Raw genomic sequence first — 15560 nt, forward strand, 5'->3', positions numbered from 1 at the left:
ACAAAGAGGCAGGATTTGCCAGTTTCAAGACATTTTGTTGAAAAAAAAATACACGGTGTCGCAATTGAGATTCAGAATCATAGATTCTGTGCCTCAGTTGAGACGTGGGGGTGATAGGGGGTTGGTCCTCAAAAGGAAAGAGCTGGATTGGATTTATAGGTTAGAGACTATGTCCCCAAAGGGCCTAAATATAGAATATCCTTATGGCCCACACATCTAATGTATTGGGGGGTAACTTGCCCGGGAACTTGGGGGGTTCTTTCTGCACGGTCTTTGTTCTCCTTGGTGCAGTTTGTGTTACATGTATAAAAATTTGTGGAGTCTAATTTTGACTCTGTATTTATATGTGATTTTTTAACTATTTGTATATCCTTTGTATCTTTATGAATAACTGTTTGTTTATTCTTTCACTTTTAGATACACAATTGTTTTTCAAGCACTGTGAAGGTTGATGGAAGGTAGCAGAGGCTTTTTCGCGGGGATCGTTGATTCTTTATTTGAATTGTTCAACTTGATGTCTTTTATGTATTGTTTCACATAGACCACAGCGATACAGTGATCAATTGTTTGTTTTGTTCCTTTTTTTGTAACATTGAACTACAGCCCAGATCTAATTAAAGTTTATCCATAACCTCAATTTTATTCTCCATTTGAACAATCAAATTGTAGACTTATTTTTGTATATTTAATATATGTGGCGCATATATGTGGAATATGATTGCCCCCTTTTTTTTGGGACACCTCACATCTTTATATAGGATGTTTTATATTGTCATGAGTCCTCTTAATTGCTCCCATAGTGACTATAGTCACATTATACGGCTTTTTGGATTTGATCATTCTTAAAATCTGAGGTTTCACAATGTATGGGGTTTTGGATAGACGATCTGTTGTTTGGACTATGGGCATTAGGCTGCAAAATCCATCGGTTTCGGTGGAGGATGCATTATATACACTATCTAAACTTCTGGATTCAGCCCTATTGCTAAAATTATATGTTTATATTATTTATATAAATACCTTGTTTTGTCTCGATACTGGCGCCTGCGCAGTGAGATTGGAATGCAAGTTCCGTTTCCGCGCATACGCAGTTACGACCGCTCTGTTTGATGTGTTCCACCGGATTGAACATCCGGTGTGGACGCCATCTTGGAGCATGCGCAGTTGAAGCGCACGGACTGTACACGCTGGCTATGTGGACACTACTGTTGGACTACTAACTGTAAGTCTATTGATCCTCTCTTAATTATAATTGGCCCCTGCCTCCTTCCCAATCATCCTAATTGCTCTTATTGTCGTTATTTACGGCATATGTACACTATTATTTTTGACACATTGCCGATGTTTGGCGTTTTACAGATATAAGATATACATTTTTGCAACACTGTGGTTATTGTGTTGTGAAACTTTTATTCACATGAATATAATGGGAATTGTACTGTTATTAGCTTGATTGCTGTATAATGTATGCTCCCCCTATTTATACTTGACACCATTGTTAGTTTGTGATGGCTTGAGAAAGGTTCCTGTTGAACCGAAACGTTGCTGTTATTTCTTGTGGTGAATAAATCCACCCTGTTTTTCATCTGTCTTGAAGTCCTGGTGCCGTTACTACGTTCTATGCTGGTATCTATCTAAAAAGAAGGGGAATTGATTCATCCCCTGGTGACGAGCACATGGCCTGATTTCTTTGATGTGTGGAGTGCTGTGTTTCTTTGCCCTTGGATTGTGTTTGTTGAATCGAACACGTGCACCCACTATATAATGATGTCTACCGAGGATGAATCGGATTTAGGTGTGATTACACCTCAAGTTTTTACCTACACCAAGGAGGACGCTGACCGTATCCTTCAGGGTCTATCAGGAGATGTTACCTTCTTGAGTATACCCACTGTTGAGAATGTGAGGAGAAAATGGGAGGCAGACTCTAAGAGGTTGATCTCCCTTGAATTACACTTGTCAATGCTCGGTGAGTACTATAGATGCCTTAGAATACCACGCGGCATGCGCTCACATCTGAGACCCAATCTCTTCCCTGCAAATACAGCGTTCAAAGAGAGATTTGAAGCGATTTCAAATAAATACTCGCAGGATCTCCTGTTGCTGAATCTAGAGTTTTTGCAGAAGGAAATTGACCTGGTCAAGATTCGCCTGAGCGAAAGGGATGGTCAGTTGAAGGAAATGGTGTCTTCACAAGATCTACTATCCCTGAAGGAAAAAGCCACATTATATCTGCAGAAGTTCAGAAGTGATATCGAGAAAACGAAGCGCCAGAAGTGGCAGCGAGATCTCGATGATTATACCACTGGTAAAATCTATTGCTGGCAAGGAGAAGATGCTGACCTAAGGGGTCCCAGGAGGATTGAAAGAGGACCAAGAAGACGACAAAGGGGAGCTGAGCCATACATTACGGACTCAGAACTCTCTGATGACCAATATGCCACGTCTTTTTTAGGCGACAATATGGACACTCCTGTGGTGGGAGAAAGCGAACCCGCAGGGGTGGGAAGAAGCACAGAAGGAAGAATGAATTACAAATCCAGGGGACGGATGACTTCAGCACGGGGGGGACGACAATATCTGACCAGGAAGAAGACCCTCCAGACCTAGTGGTGAATATATCGTCATGTGTGTTAACTGATCCACAGGTCAAGGTGCTTAATCGTGGCTTGTCTTTTTGTCCAAATAATCCCATTGATTGGTTTAGGCTAAATTTAGATTTAGAATGTTTCTTTAGGTCATTGAGACTTAAGGTTCATTTTTCAGATCAACCCAAATTTGTAAATACTTTGTCTGTAGCTCCAGCTAGCGAGATGTTCCATCTTGGGGATTATGGGCTATATAATAAGAGTAAATTTCAACCTCCTCAGAATATCCATGCTGTTGAAACTTATATCTCATTTGTAAAAGATCAGATGGATATATTGAAGAGTAAGCAGTGTAGTCAGTTGGTTCAAAGGAATCTGACGCGGGCCGAAAATCTGGCTCTTAAAGAACTGATGGATAATGGTGATTTGACTATTAAACCTGCAGATAAGGGGGGTGCCATAGTTATTATGGATACCTCCCTTTATCTGCAGGAGATGGCTAAACAGCTTAATGATACTGATGTATATGCTGGGTTGTCAGGTGATCCTAAATTCACGTATTTACGTGAACTGGAGACACAATTGCCATTGAGTTTTTGGACACTCGGATTTCCATTAGCGGTAACAAGCTAATTTCTGATCTGTTTTCTAAGAAAACGGACAGAAACAACCTCTTACACTATACCAGTGGACATCTGAGGACTATGTTGAGATCTCTACCCTATAGCCAACTGATTAGAGTCAAGAGGGTGGTAAGTCAGGAAGACAGACTATCCCCACGACTTGATCAGATGTGTAAAAAAAATTCTGATCGGGGCTACCCAAGTTATATTTTGGAGTCGAACAGACGAAAGGTTGATTTATTGGATAGACACGATCTTTTAGGTGGGAAATTGACTAAAGAAAAGAAAGTCCGGATACCCTTTATTTCGACTTTCTCCACAATAAGTTCACAAATCGGTGAAATTTTGCGGCGGGATTGGAAATTTCTAAGTAGAGCCTTCCCAAATATAGCTGAATTCCAGGACAGACCTATGATGGCATATAGAAGAGGCAAATCAATTAAAAATATGGTTGTCAAAGCGGATATCGGGTCGAGTCGTAGGAGTCAAATGTTTATGGTACCTCCCAAAAATGGCTGCTACCCCTGTCTGGGATGCAATATATGTGATACTATGATTAAGGGTGGTTCTTTTAATCATCCTCAAACGGGTAAATTAATACACATTAAAGGCTTCTTTACATGTCAATCTTCCTTTGTGATTTACCTTCTAAGCTGTCCTTGTGGTTTACACTATGTTGGTGAAACTACAACGGAATTGCGCCTCAGGTTGAGAAACCATAAATCAAATATCAAAACAAAGAGGCAGGATTTGCCAGTTTCAAGACATTTTGTTGAAAAAAATCACACGTGTAGCAATTGAGATTCAGAATAATAGATTCTGTGCCTCAGTTGAGACGTGGGGGTGATAGGGGGTTGGTCCTCAAAAGGAAAGAGCTGGAGTGGATTTATAGGTTAGAGACTATGTCCCCAAAGGGCCTAAATATAGAATATCCTTATGGCCCACACATCTAATGTATTGGGGGGTAACTTGCCCGGGAACTTGGGGGGTTCTTTCTTCATGGTCTTTGTTCTCCTTGGTGCAGTTTGTGTTACATGTATAAAAATTTGTGGAGTCTAATTTTGACTCTGTATTTATATGTGATTTTTTAACTATTTGTATATCCTTTGTATATTTATGAATAACTGTTTGTTTATTCTTTCACTTTTAGATACGCAATTGTTTTTCAAGCACTGTGAAGGTTGATGGAAGGTAGCAGAGGCTTTTTCGCGGGGATCGTTGATTCTTTATTTGAATTGTTCAACTTGATGTCTTTTATGTATTGTTTCACATAGACCACAGCGATACAGTGATCAATTGTTTGTTTTGTTCCTTTTTTTGTAACATTGAACTACAGCCCAGATCTAATTAAAGTTTATCCATAACCTCAATTTTATTCTCCATTTGAACAATCAAATTGTACACTTATTTTTGTATATTTAATATATGTGGCGCATATATGTGGAATATGATTGCCCCCTTTTTTTTTGGGACACCTCACATCTTTATATAGGATGTTTTGTATTGTCATGAGTCCTCTTAATTGCTCCCATAGTGACTATAGTCACATTATACGGCTTTTTGGATTTGATCGTTCTTAAAATCTGAGGTTTCACAATGTATGGGGTTTTGGATAGACGATCTGTTGTTTGGACTATGGGCATTAGGCTGCAAAATCCATCGGTTTCGGTGGAGGATGCATTATATACCCTATCTAAACTTCTGGATTCAGCCCTATTGCTAAAATTATATGTTTATATTATTTATATAAATACCTTGTTTTTTCTCGATACTGGCGCCTGCGCAGTGAGATTGGAACGCAAGTTCAGTTTCCGCGCATTCGCAGTTACGAACGTTCTGTTTGATGTGTTCCACCGGATTGAACATCCGGTGCGGACGCCATCTTGGAGCATGCGCAGTTGAAGCGCGCGGACTGTACACGCTGGCTATGTGGACACTACTGTTGGACTACTAACTGTAAGTCTATTGATCCTCTCTTAATTATAATTGGCCCCTGCCTCCTTCCCAATCATCCTAATTGCCCTTATTGTCGTTATTTACGGCGTATGTACACTATTATATTTGACACATTGCCGATGTTTGGCGTTTTACAGATATAAGATATACACTTTTGCAACACTGTGGTTATTGTGTTGTGAAACTTTTATTCACATGAATATAATGGGAATTGTACTGTTATTAGCTTGATTGCTGTATAATGTATGCTCCCCCTATTTATACTTGACACCATTGTTAGTTTGTGATGGCTTGAGAAAGGTTCCTGTTGAACCGAAACGTTGCTGTTATTTCTTGTGGTGAATAAATCCACCCTGTTTTTCATCTGTCTTGAAGTCCTGGTGCCGTTACTACGTTCTATGCTGGTATCTATCTAAAAAGAAGGGGAATTGATTCATCCCCTGGTGACGAGCACATGGCCTGATTTCTTTGATGTGTGGAGTGCTGTGTTTCGTTGCCCTTGGATTGTATATATATATATATATATATATATATATATATATATATATATACACAATCCAAGGGCAAAGAAACACAGCACTCCACACATCAGGAAAATCAGGCCATGTGCTCGTCACCAGGGGATGAATCAATTCCCCTTCTTTTTAGATAGATACCAGCATAGAACGTAGTAACGGCACCAGGACTTCAAGACAGATGAAAAACAGGGTGGATTTATTCACCACAAGAAATAACAGCAACGTTTCGGTTCAACAGGAACCTTTCTCAAGCCATCACAAACTAACAATGGTGTCAAGTATAAATAGGGGGAGCATACATTATACAGCAATCAAGCTAATAACAGTACAATTCCCATTATATTCATGGCTTGAGAAAGGTTCCTGTTGAACCGAAACGTTGCTATTATTCCTTGAGGTGAATAAATCCACCCTGTTTTTCATCCGTCTTGAAGTCCTGGTGCCGTTACTACGTTCTATACTGGCATTTATATATATACAGGGAAAAGATAGTTTAACCCTGACACCCTCAACTATAGAAGACTTGACAGGTGTGAGGAGACCTGCGTTCTCGAGATGGGTGTAGGTCCCAGAAGTGGTTCCTGCATCTATCAGACATTTATAGCATATCATGGGGATATACCATGAATTTATGAGATGAGATTAAAAAACCCATTTAATTACTGCAATATTTCTTATAAGCAAATAACAGTGAAGTTCTTGCCACACAGTTTAATCAAATTTGATAAAATTGTGTGAGCCCATCTGCCCCAACAAGGCAACCTCATTCTGGTGGGTACAAGAAACGGCATATGCAGCAGTGCTAACCAGTGCTTGCCTGACTAAAAAAAAAAATTTTGGAAGGAAAAACTGTACAAACTTTGCTAACAGCAACAGATTCTTGTTAAAAATCCAACATTGAAATTCAGCTTTAAAACAAGTTTTAACATTAAATAATAACTGCACTTTCATCAAACTTTTGAAATGTCATAGACACATACCAGAAGTGGGTCTGGGTGCTGAGACCGCCACCGTTGCTGAAAGTAAGGTACAGACATTCTTAGCTGAGAGCTTTGCATTTTTGGCTGTGAGCAGCTCTCCCTGTCAGGCTGAAGACGGCTTACATAGAACGTCTATGAGAGGCTTCAGCCTGACAATGAGCGCTGCTCACAGCCGAAGGTGCAAAGCGCTCAGCTGAGTACTTCTGCACTTTCGTTACAGCAACAGTGGCGGTTTCATTTACAAAATTAATGTACTTTAGGCAGCATATAAAAAAAGTGTTGTTTTTTTAAACAGCATCACGTCGGTCCATGGGCTGCATCTGGTATTGCAGTTACAGCCCATAGACAGAGGGTTGTTAGCATATTTCCTTGAGGCTGGTGTTACAGTTTTTTGTCACAGTTTTTTGAGTCAAACACAGAAGTGGATCCTAAAAGACAGAAAAGTATAAAGAAAAAACTGATATGTCTCTTTTGTATACACTCCTGTGTTTGGCTAAAAAAATTGCTCAAAAACTGCCAGAAAAAAAAAAATTACATCAGCCTAACACAATCTTAAAATCATCCCCTTCCTATCTAGTACAGTGTTAGAAATAAGACAATTGACTACTCACCAGTTGTAAACTACACCAAAGGGACAAGTTCAATTCTATGCCCAAAGGGCAGCCAGCACACAGGAGATACAGGTAGAAGGAGCCAGGAATCTACTCACACCATGTAGAGGGGTCAGGATCTTCACGTCACCTAAAGAAAAAAGTAAATACGTTAATACAGCTACTTTTCAACACATTAGTCAGTTCCTAACTTGCCCCACCTCATGATTTACTTACATAGCAGCATCCACTTCCATTGCACCATGCCAATCAAGTATGAGCCCACCCCCCAAAATGACTTTGCAATTGAAAACAGTGATCTTGACCTACCCCACTCTGTTTAATACTACACGGTGTACACATAGGTTTGTCATCTACTCACCAGTTGTAAACTACACCAAAGGGACAGATTACATTTTATGCCTGCAGGTGAAGGCGGGGCGGTGCAAGCATCTACTGGGGATGGGGCAATGTCAAATTGGCATTTGCAATAAATTAAAACGAACTAAAACTGATACACATATAAGCAATTATGTGTATGAGGACCTAAAAGGAGGCGCTGCTGTAGGTGGGACATAATGATGATGACCAGTAGGTAACGAAAAATAAATGGATTTAATAATAATAGGCAGGCAACGCGTTTCAACGTTGGACTAACGTCTTCATCAGACCAATAATAGCAGGAAACAATGATACCTCTATTTATAGAGGTTAAAAATACAGACACAAAAAAATGGCGCAAAAAAACAAGATGTCAAAGGTCACCCATGACGTCACAGCAATACATAGAATTACTCATAATAGAACAGCAGTGTAAAAAAACGTACCATAAAAGTTAATAAAATCTTAGATAGTCTTGTTTTGATAGAAGGGAGAAAAAATATGTAAATAATTAAATGGTAAAAAGAGATTAAGATTTAAAAGGTTGTCTACACAGTGGATCATGCATCAGAACGATATTGGATCGCGGAGCAATCACAAGGAGAAGAGGGTAAAACTGCATTAGAGGGAATACAGGACAGATGGACAAGAAAATATGAATGAAGCATTCCTGGACCCACGTCATAGGATGCTCCAGAATGCTCGCCGTGATTTTTGACAGTCGGCCGCATTGCCATTGTCATAGTTACATGGGAGCAGTGAATAAATTACGGTGGCCGAGGTAGGACAAAATAAACGATTTGGCAATTAGCAGAGAACTGAACGTGCAAAACAGCGGAGGATATCAATAAGGACCCTACTCACCCAGGAAAAGTGAATACAGGTACATAGATAATACCAAAAATTGAACTTGAAATATTATATAGCCAGAAACATAATGATTTGAAAGGATCAGGTAAAAACCTCAACAATTACATTTATCCAGGATGTCAGGAGAAATTTCGATTTGTAAATTAATAAATATATAGATATATAAATATATAAATGGGGGGGGGGATTTTTTATGAGGGGCGGGGGGGCATGTTTAAACTAAAGAGGTTTCAGTAATGTCATTTAGTCCTCCAGGGAGTAGGCATGCTAATTTATAGAACCAGTAATTCTCACGTTGTTTGAGACGGCTAAATCTATTTGTTGTATCAACCGGAATTTGTTCAATTGGTGTCATCACAATATTGTAAAATTTACATTCATGTACCTGCGAATAATGGCGTGATACACTGTGATTAGGAAAACCTTTACTGGTATTTGACCGATGTTTATTAATTCTACAGCGTAGGGATTAGATAGTCCTTCCTATGTACTGCAGGTTGCAAGGACATTGTAATACATAAATGACGTAGACACTACCACCGTTTAAAAACATTCTGATATTAAAACTTTCCGAAGTAACCACTGAGGTGTAAGTTTTAACTCTATGTGCAATGTTAGAACAACACAGGCATCTAGAGTGGCCGCAGCGGTAAGATCCAATCACAGTAGGAAGCATTGTAATGGAAATGGATTTGGGATTACGTAATTTACTCGGTGCAAGAATATTTCTTCATGTCTGTGATCTTCTGTACGTGATGTTAGGTTTGGCTGGTAAACAATTTTTCAAAAAGGCGTCGTTGGTTAGAATGTGCCAGTATGTAAAAACAATAGACCTAATCTGCTTGCTTCCATTATTATAGGTAGTTATAAAATTTAATTTAGAGCATTTGGCGTCAGTGGTTTTAGGAACAGGTAGTAGACATTCCTCCTGAGAAATGGTTTTTACTTTAGTCAGAGCACCCTTAATAAGACTTCTAGGGAACTGTTTTTCTTTAAACCGCTTTTCTAAGATTTTAACCTCTGAATTGATTTTTTTTGGGTCTGAGCAATTTTTCTTTATCCTTCTAAATTGGCCGAAGGGGATATTTTTGATCCAAGGGGGTTAATGTGCACTGTTAAATAACTATTCACACCTACAGTTTTAAAATGGGTACTGATGATCAGTTTGCCCTTGGCATCCTTACTAATTGTCAGATTAAGAAAATCTATTGCACTGGCAGAATAATTATGTGTAAAATTCAGGCCAAAGTCATTATTATTAAGATGTTTGATAAAAATGTCCGGATCAGAACTACTCCTATTCCAAACGAAAAAAAGGTCGTCAATGTAACGACAGTAAAAGATAATATTATTTCTAAAAGGGTGGTTACCCAAAATGTATGAATCTTCAAATGCTCCCATGTAGAGATTTGCATAGGATGGAGCAAATCGTGAGCCCATAGCACACCCCCTAATCTGTTTATAAAATCCATTATTAAAAGAAAAAACATTATGTTTGAGAATAAAATTGATACAATCAATTAGAAAACGTGCTTGTGCATTCAGTATCTGATGATCAGAGTAGAAAATAGATTATATAGTATTTAGACCTTTGTCATGTGGGATATTACTGTAGAGAGCTGAAACGTCTCTGGAAAGAAAACTAAAAGAAGAGAAATTAAAGTTACAATTGTGTGCCCTAAGGTCCCCAATTAACTGAATCGAGTCCCTAAGATATGAGGGTAATTTTAGAACATAAGATTGTAGATGCAGATCTATGTAATGTGAAAGATTGCTGGTAAGAGAACCTATACCAGCAATAATCGGACGTCCCGGTGGTGTAGTTATAGATTTGTGGATTTTTGGTAAGTGACACATGAAGGGCATTGAAGGAAAGGGGACCTGTAAAAATTGCATTTCTTTTTTGATCAGTAATCCTTCGGTGAAGGCAGTATCAATAAGAGATTTGTAACTGATAATGTGAGCAGGTACAAGATTATTAGTTAGTTTCTCATAAAAGGAGACATCAGATAGTATGCGTGAAGCCTCTTTGATATACTCAACACGATCTTGGAGAACTATACCTCCCCCTTTATCTGCAGACCGAATGACCAGGGAGGTATTGGATTTGAGGGATCTAATGGCTTTCCTTTCCAACAAAGTTAAATTATCCTTGGTTATTAGGGGGTTGTCGAGAGTATTTAACTCATTCCAAACAAGGGATGAAAAAGTATCTATGGCTGGATAGTACGTGGATTTGGGACGAACATCCACTGTAACTGGTAGATGACTTGAAACGTTATCAGCGGGGGTAGGACGAGGTGAGGGAGCACCTATAGCAAAATGTCTTGTTAAGGTTAATTTGCGTATAAATCTATTCAGATTCGATCCATGAACAGCTCAAAACCATTGGGGAAACTGGTTGGACAGGAGGATAAACCTTTGGCCAGTATGTCGTTTTGATTTTTATTGAGTATGTGGCTAGATAAATTACATTTTTTTATTGTTTTGGTCTGTGTTTTTTGGACTTCACTACTGGTTCTATGTTGCTTTGCTCTCCCTCCTCTACAACCTCTAAATCTACCTCTAATTTTCTCTTTGTTGTAGCTGTTTGAATGATTGGGAAGTAAGACGTTATCATTACAGGCTTGGGACTTAAGAGAAAGAGAAGAAGTAGGTCTGTGGAATGAGATGTGGGAGTGGCTGATGGTATGGGGTACAAGGGAATGGGAGTTACTGGGGGCATAGTTAACTGGGAGGGAAGACCTAAAAAAAACCAGAGGCTATGGTGTTATCAATGGGGGTTGGGGGTGGGGTGGGTAGAAGGCTGTCTGTGGTAGATAGGTTAACAACCAAAGGTTGTTCGGGTGGGGAATGACATTGGGTATGGTTGATAAGGGATGTATTATGTGTAGAAAGCTCGAGTAATGAATCTGGGATATTTAGAGAATTAGATATTTCAATTGAATCATTGAAAACGAGAACGTTTGTGTGTTTAGTGTGTGAGTGGTGTATATTTAGTGTGTGTTTAGTGTGTGAGTGGTGTGTGTTTAGTGTGTGAGTGGTGTGTGTTTAGTGTGTGATTGGTGTATGTTTAGTGTGTGTGTGGTGTGTGTTTAGTGTGTGAGTGGTGTGTGTTTAGTGTGTGAGTGGTGTGTGTTTAGTGTGTGATTGGTGTATGTTTAGTGTGTGAGTGGTGTGTGTTTAGTGTGTGAGTGGTGTGTGTTTAGTGTGTGAGTGGTGTGTATTTAATGTGTTAGTGGTATATATTTAGTGTCTGTTTGGTGTGTGAATGGTGTGTATTTAGTGTGTGCGGGGTGTGTGTTTAGTGTGTGTGTGTAGTGGGAATTTAGTGTGTGAATTGTGTGAGAAGTTTTTGTGTTTAGTGGGAGTTGTGTGTGTTTAGTGGGAGTTGTGGGAGTTGTGTGTGTTTAGTGTGAGATGTGTGTGTTTAGTGTGTGAGTGGTGTGTGTTTAGTGTGTGAGTGGTGTGTGTTTTGTGTGTGAGTGGTTTGTGTTTAGTGTGTAATTGGTGTATGTTTAGTGTGTGAGTGGTGTGTGTTTAGTGTGTGAGTGGTGTGTATTTAGTGTGTGAGTGGTGTATATTTAGTGTGTGTTTAGTGTGTGAGTGGTGTGTGTTTAGTGTGTGAGTGGTGTGTGTTTAGTCTGTGAGTGGTGTATATTTAGTGTGTTTAGTGTATGTGGTGTGTGTTTAGTGTGTGATTGGTGTATGTTTAGTGTGTGAGTGGTGTGTGCTTAGTGTGTGAGTGGTGTGTATTTATGTGTTAGTGGTATATATTTAGTGTGTGTTTAGTGTGTGAGTGGTGTGTGTTTAGTGTGTGCGGGGCGTGTGTTTAGTGTGTGTGATGTATATTTAGTGCGTGCTTGGTGTGTGTTTAGTGTGTGAGTGGTGTGTGTTTAGTGTGTGATTGGTGTATGTTTAGTGTGTGAGTGGTGTGTGTTTAGTGTGTGATTGGTGTATGTTTAGTGTGTGAGTGGTGTGTGTTTAGTGTGTAAGTTGTGTGTATTTAGTGTGTTAGTGGTATATAATTAGTGTGTGTTTAGTGTGTGAGTGGTGTGTATTTAGTGTGTGCGGGGTGTGTGTTTAGTGTGTGTGTGTGTGGTGTATATTTAGTGTGTGTTTAGTGTGTGAGTGGTGTGTATTTAGTGTGTGCGGGGTGTGTGTTTAGTGTGTGTTTGTAGTGGGTATTTAGTGTGTGAATTGTGTGTGAATTGTTTGTGTTTAGTGGGAGTTGTGTGTGTTTAGAGTGAGTTGTGTGTGTTTAGTGGGAGTTGTGTGTGTTTAGTGTGAGTTTTCTGTGTTTAGTGTGTGAGTGGTGTGTGTTTTGTGTGTGAGTGGTTTGTGTTAAGAGTGTGATTGGTGTATGTTTAGTGTGTGAGTGGTGTGTGTTTAGTGTGTGAGTGGTGTGTATTTAGTGTGTGAGTGGTGTGTATTTAGTGTGTGTTTAGTGTGTGAGTTCTGTGTGTTTAGTGTGTGAGTGGAGTGTATTTAGTGTGTGAGTGGTGTGTATTTAGTGTGTGAGTGGTGTATATTTAGTGTGTGTTTAGTGTGTGAGTGGTGTGTGTTTAGTGTGTGAGTGGTGTGTATTTAGGGTTTGAGTGGTGTGTATTTAGTGTGTGAGTGGTGTGTGTTTAGTCTGTGAGTGGTGTATATTTAGTGTGTTTAGTGTGAGTTGTGTGTGTTTAGTGTGAGTTGTGTGTGTTTAGTGTGAGTTGTGTGTGTTTAGTGTGTGAGTGGTGTGTGTTTTGTGTGTGAGTGGTTTGTGTTAAGAGTGTGATTGGTGTATGTTTAGTGTGTGAGTGGTGTGTATTTAGTGTGTGAGTGGTGTGTATTTAGTGTGTGAGTGGTGTGTATTTAGTGTGTGTTTAGTGTGTGAGTTGTGTGTGTTTAGAGTGAGTTGTGTGTGTTTAGTGGGAGTTGTGTGTGTTTAGTGTGAGTTTTGTGTGTTTAGTGTGTGAGTGGTGTGTGTTTTGTGTGTGAGTGGTTTGTGTTAAGAGTGTGATTGGTGTATGTTTAGTGTGTGAGTGGTGTGTGTTTGGTGTGTGAGTGGTGTGTATTTAGTGTGTGAGTGGTGTGTATTTAGTGTGTGTTTAGTGTGTGAGTTCTGTGTGTTTAGTGTGTGAGTGGTGTGTATTTAGTGTGTGAGTGGTGTGTATTTAATGTGTGAGTGGTGTATATTTAGTGTGTGTTTAGTGTGTGAGTGGTGTGTATTTAGGGTTTGAGTGGTGTGTATTTAGTGTGTGAGTGGTGTGTGTTTAGTCTGTGAGTGGTGTATATTTAGTGTGTTTAGTGTGTGTGGTGTGTGTTTAGTGTGTGAGTGGTGTGTGTTTAGTGTGTGAGTGGTGTGTATTTAGTGTGTGCGGGGTGTGTGTTTAGTGTGTGTGGGGTGTATATTTAGTGTGTGTTTAGTGTGTGAGTGGTGTGTATTTAGTGTGTGCGGGGTGTGTGTTTAGTGTGTGTTTGTAGTGGGTATTTAGTGTGTGAATTGTGTGTGAATTGTTTGTGTTTAGTGGGAGTTGTGTGTGTTTAGTGTGAGTTGTGTGTGTTTAGTGGGAGTTGTGTGTGTTTAGTGTGAGTTGTGTGTGTTTAGTGTGTGAGTGGTGTGTGTTTAGTGTTTGAGTGGTGTGTGTTTATTGTGTGAGTGGTGTGTGTTTTGTGTGTGAGTGGTTTGTGTTTAGAGTGTGATTGGTGTATGTTTAGTGTGTGAGTGGTGTGTGATTAATAGGTGTATTTAGTGTGTGAGTGGTGTGTATTTAGTGTGTGAATGGTGTATATTTAGTGTGTGTTTAGTGTGTGAGTGGTGTGTGGTTACTGTTTGAGTGGTGTGTATTTAGTGTTTGAGTGGTGTGTATTTTATGTGTGAGTGGTGTGTGTTTAGTGTGTGAGTGGTGTATATTTAGTGCGTTTAGTGTGTTAGCGGTGTGTGTTTAGTGTGTGATTGGTGTATGTTTAGTGTGTGAGTGGTGTGAGTTTAGTGTGTGAGTGGTATATATTTAGTGTGTGAGTGGTGTGTATTTAGTGTGTGCAGGGTGTGTGTTTAGTGTGTGTGTGTGTGTGTGTGTGTTTAGTGTGTGATTGGTGTATGTTTAGTGTGTGAGTGGTGTGTGTTTAGTGTGTGAGTGGTGTGTATTTATGTGTTAGTGGTATATATTTAGTGTGTGTTTAGTGTGTGAGTGGTGTGTATTTGGGGTGTGTGTTTAGTGTGTGTGATGTATATTTAGTGTGTGTTTAGTGTGTGAGTGGTGTGTTTTTAGTGTGTGAGTGGTGTTTGTTTAGTGTGTGATTGGTGTATGTTTAGTGTGTGAGTGGTGTGTGTTTAGTGTGTAAGTGGTGTGTATTTAGTGTGTTAGTGGTATATAATTAGTGTGTGTTTAGTGTGTGAGTGGTGTGTATTTAGTGTGTGCGGGGTGTGTGTGTGGTGTATATTTAGTGTGTTTTTAGTGTGTGAGTGGTGTGTATTTAGTGTGTGAGTGGTGTGTGTTTAGTCTGTGAGTGGTGTATGTTTAGTGTGTGAGGTGTGTGTTTAGTGTGTGTGTGGTGTGTGTTTATTATGTGAGTGGTGTGTGTTTAGTGTGTGATTGGTGTATGTTTAGTGTGTAAGTGGTGTGTATTTAGTGTGTTAGTGGTATATAATTAGTGTGTGTTTAGTGTGTGAGTGGTGTGTATTTAGTGTGTGCGGGGTGTGTGTTTATTGTGTGTGGTGTATATTTAGTGTGTATTTAGTGTGTGCGGGGTGTGTGTTTAGTGTGTGTTTGTAGTGGGTATTTAGTGTGTGAATTGTTTGTGTTTAGTGGGAGTTGTGTGTGTTTAGTGTGAGTTGTGTGTGTTTAGTGGGAGTTGTGTGTTTAGTGTGTGAGTGTTGTGTGTTTAGTGTTTAAGCGGTGTGTGTGTTTATTGTGTGAGTGGTGTGTGTTTTGTGTGTGAGTGGTTTGTGTTTAGAGTGTGATTGGTGTATGTTTAGTGTGTGAGTGGTGTGTGATTAATGTGTGTATTTAGTGTGTGAGTGGTGTGTATTTAGTGTGTGAATGGTGTATATTTAGTGTGTGTTTAGTGT

Source organism: Rhinoderma darwinii, chromosome 1, assembly GCF_050947455.1.
Source record: "Rhinoderma darwinii isolate aRhiDar2 chromosome 1, aRhiDar2.hap1, whole genome shotgun sequence".
Taxonomy (NCBI): Eukaryota; Metazoa; Chordata; class Amphibia; order Anura; family Rhinodermatidae; genus Rhinoderma; species Rhinoderma darwinii.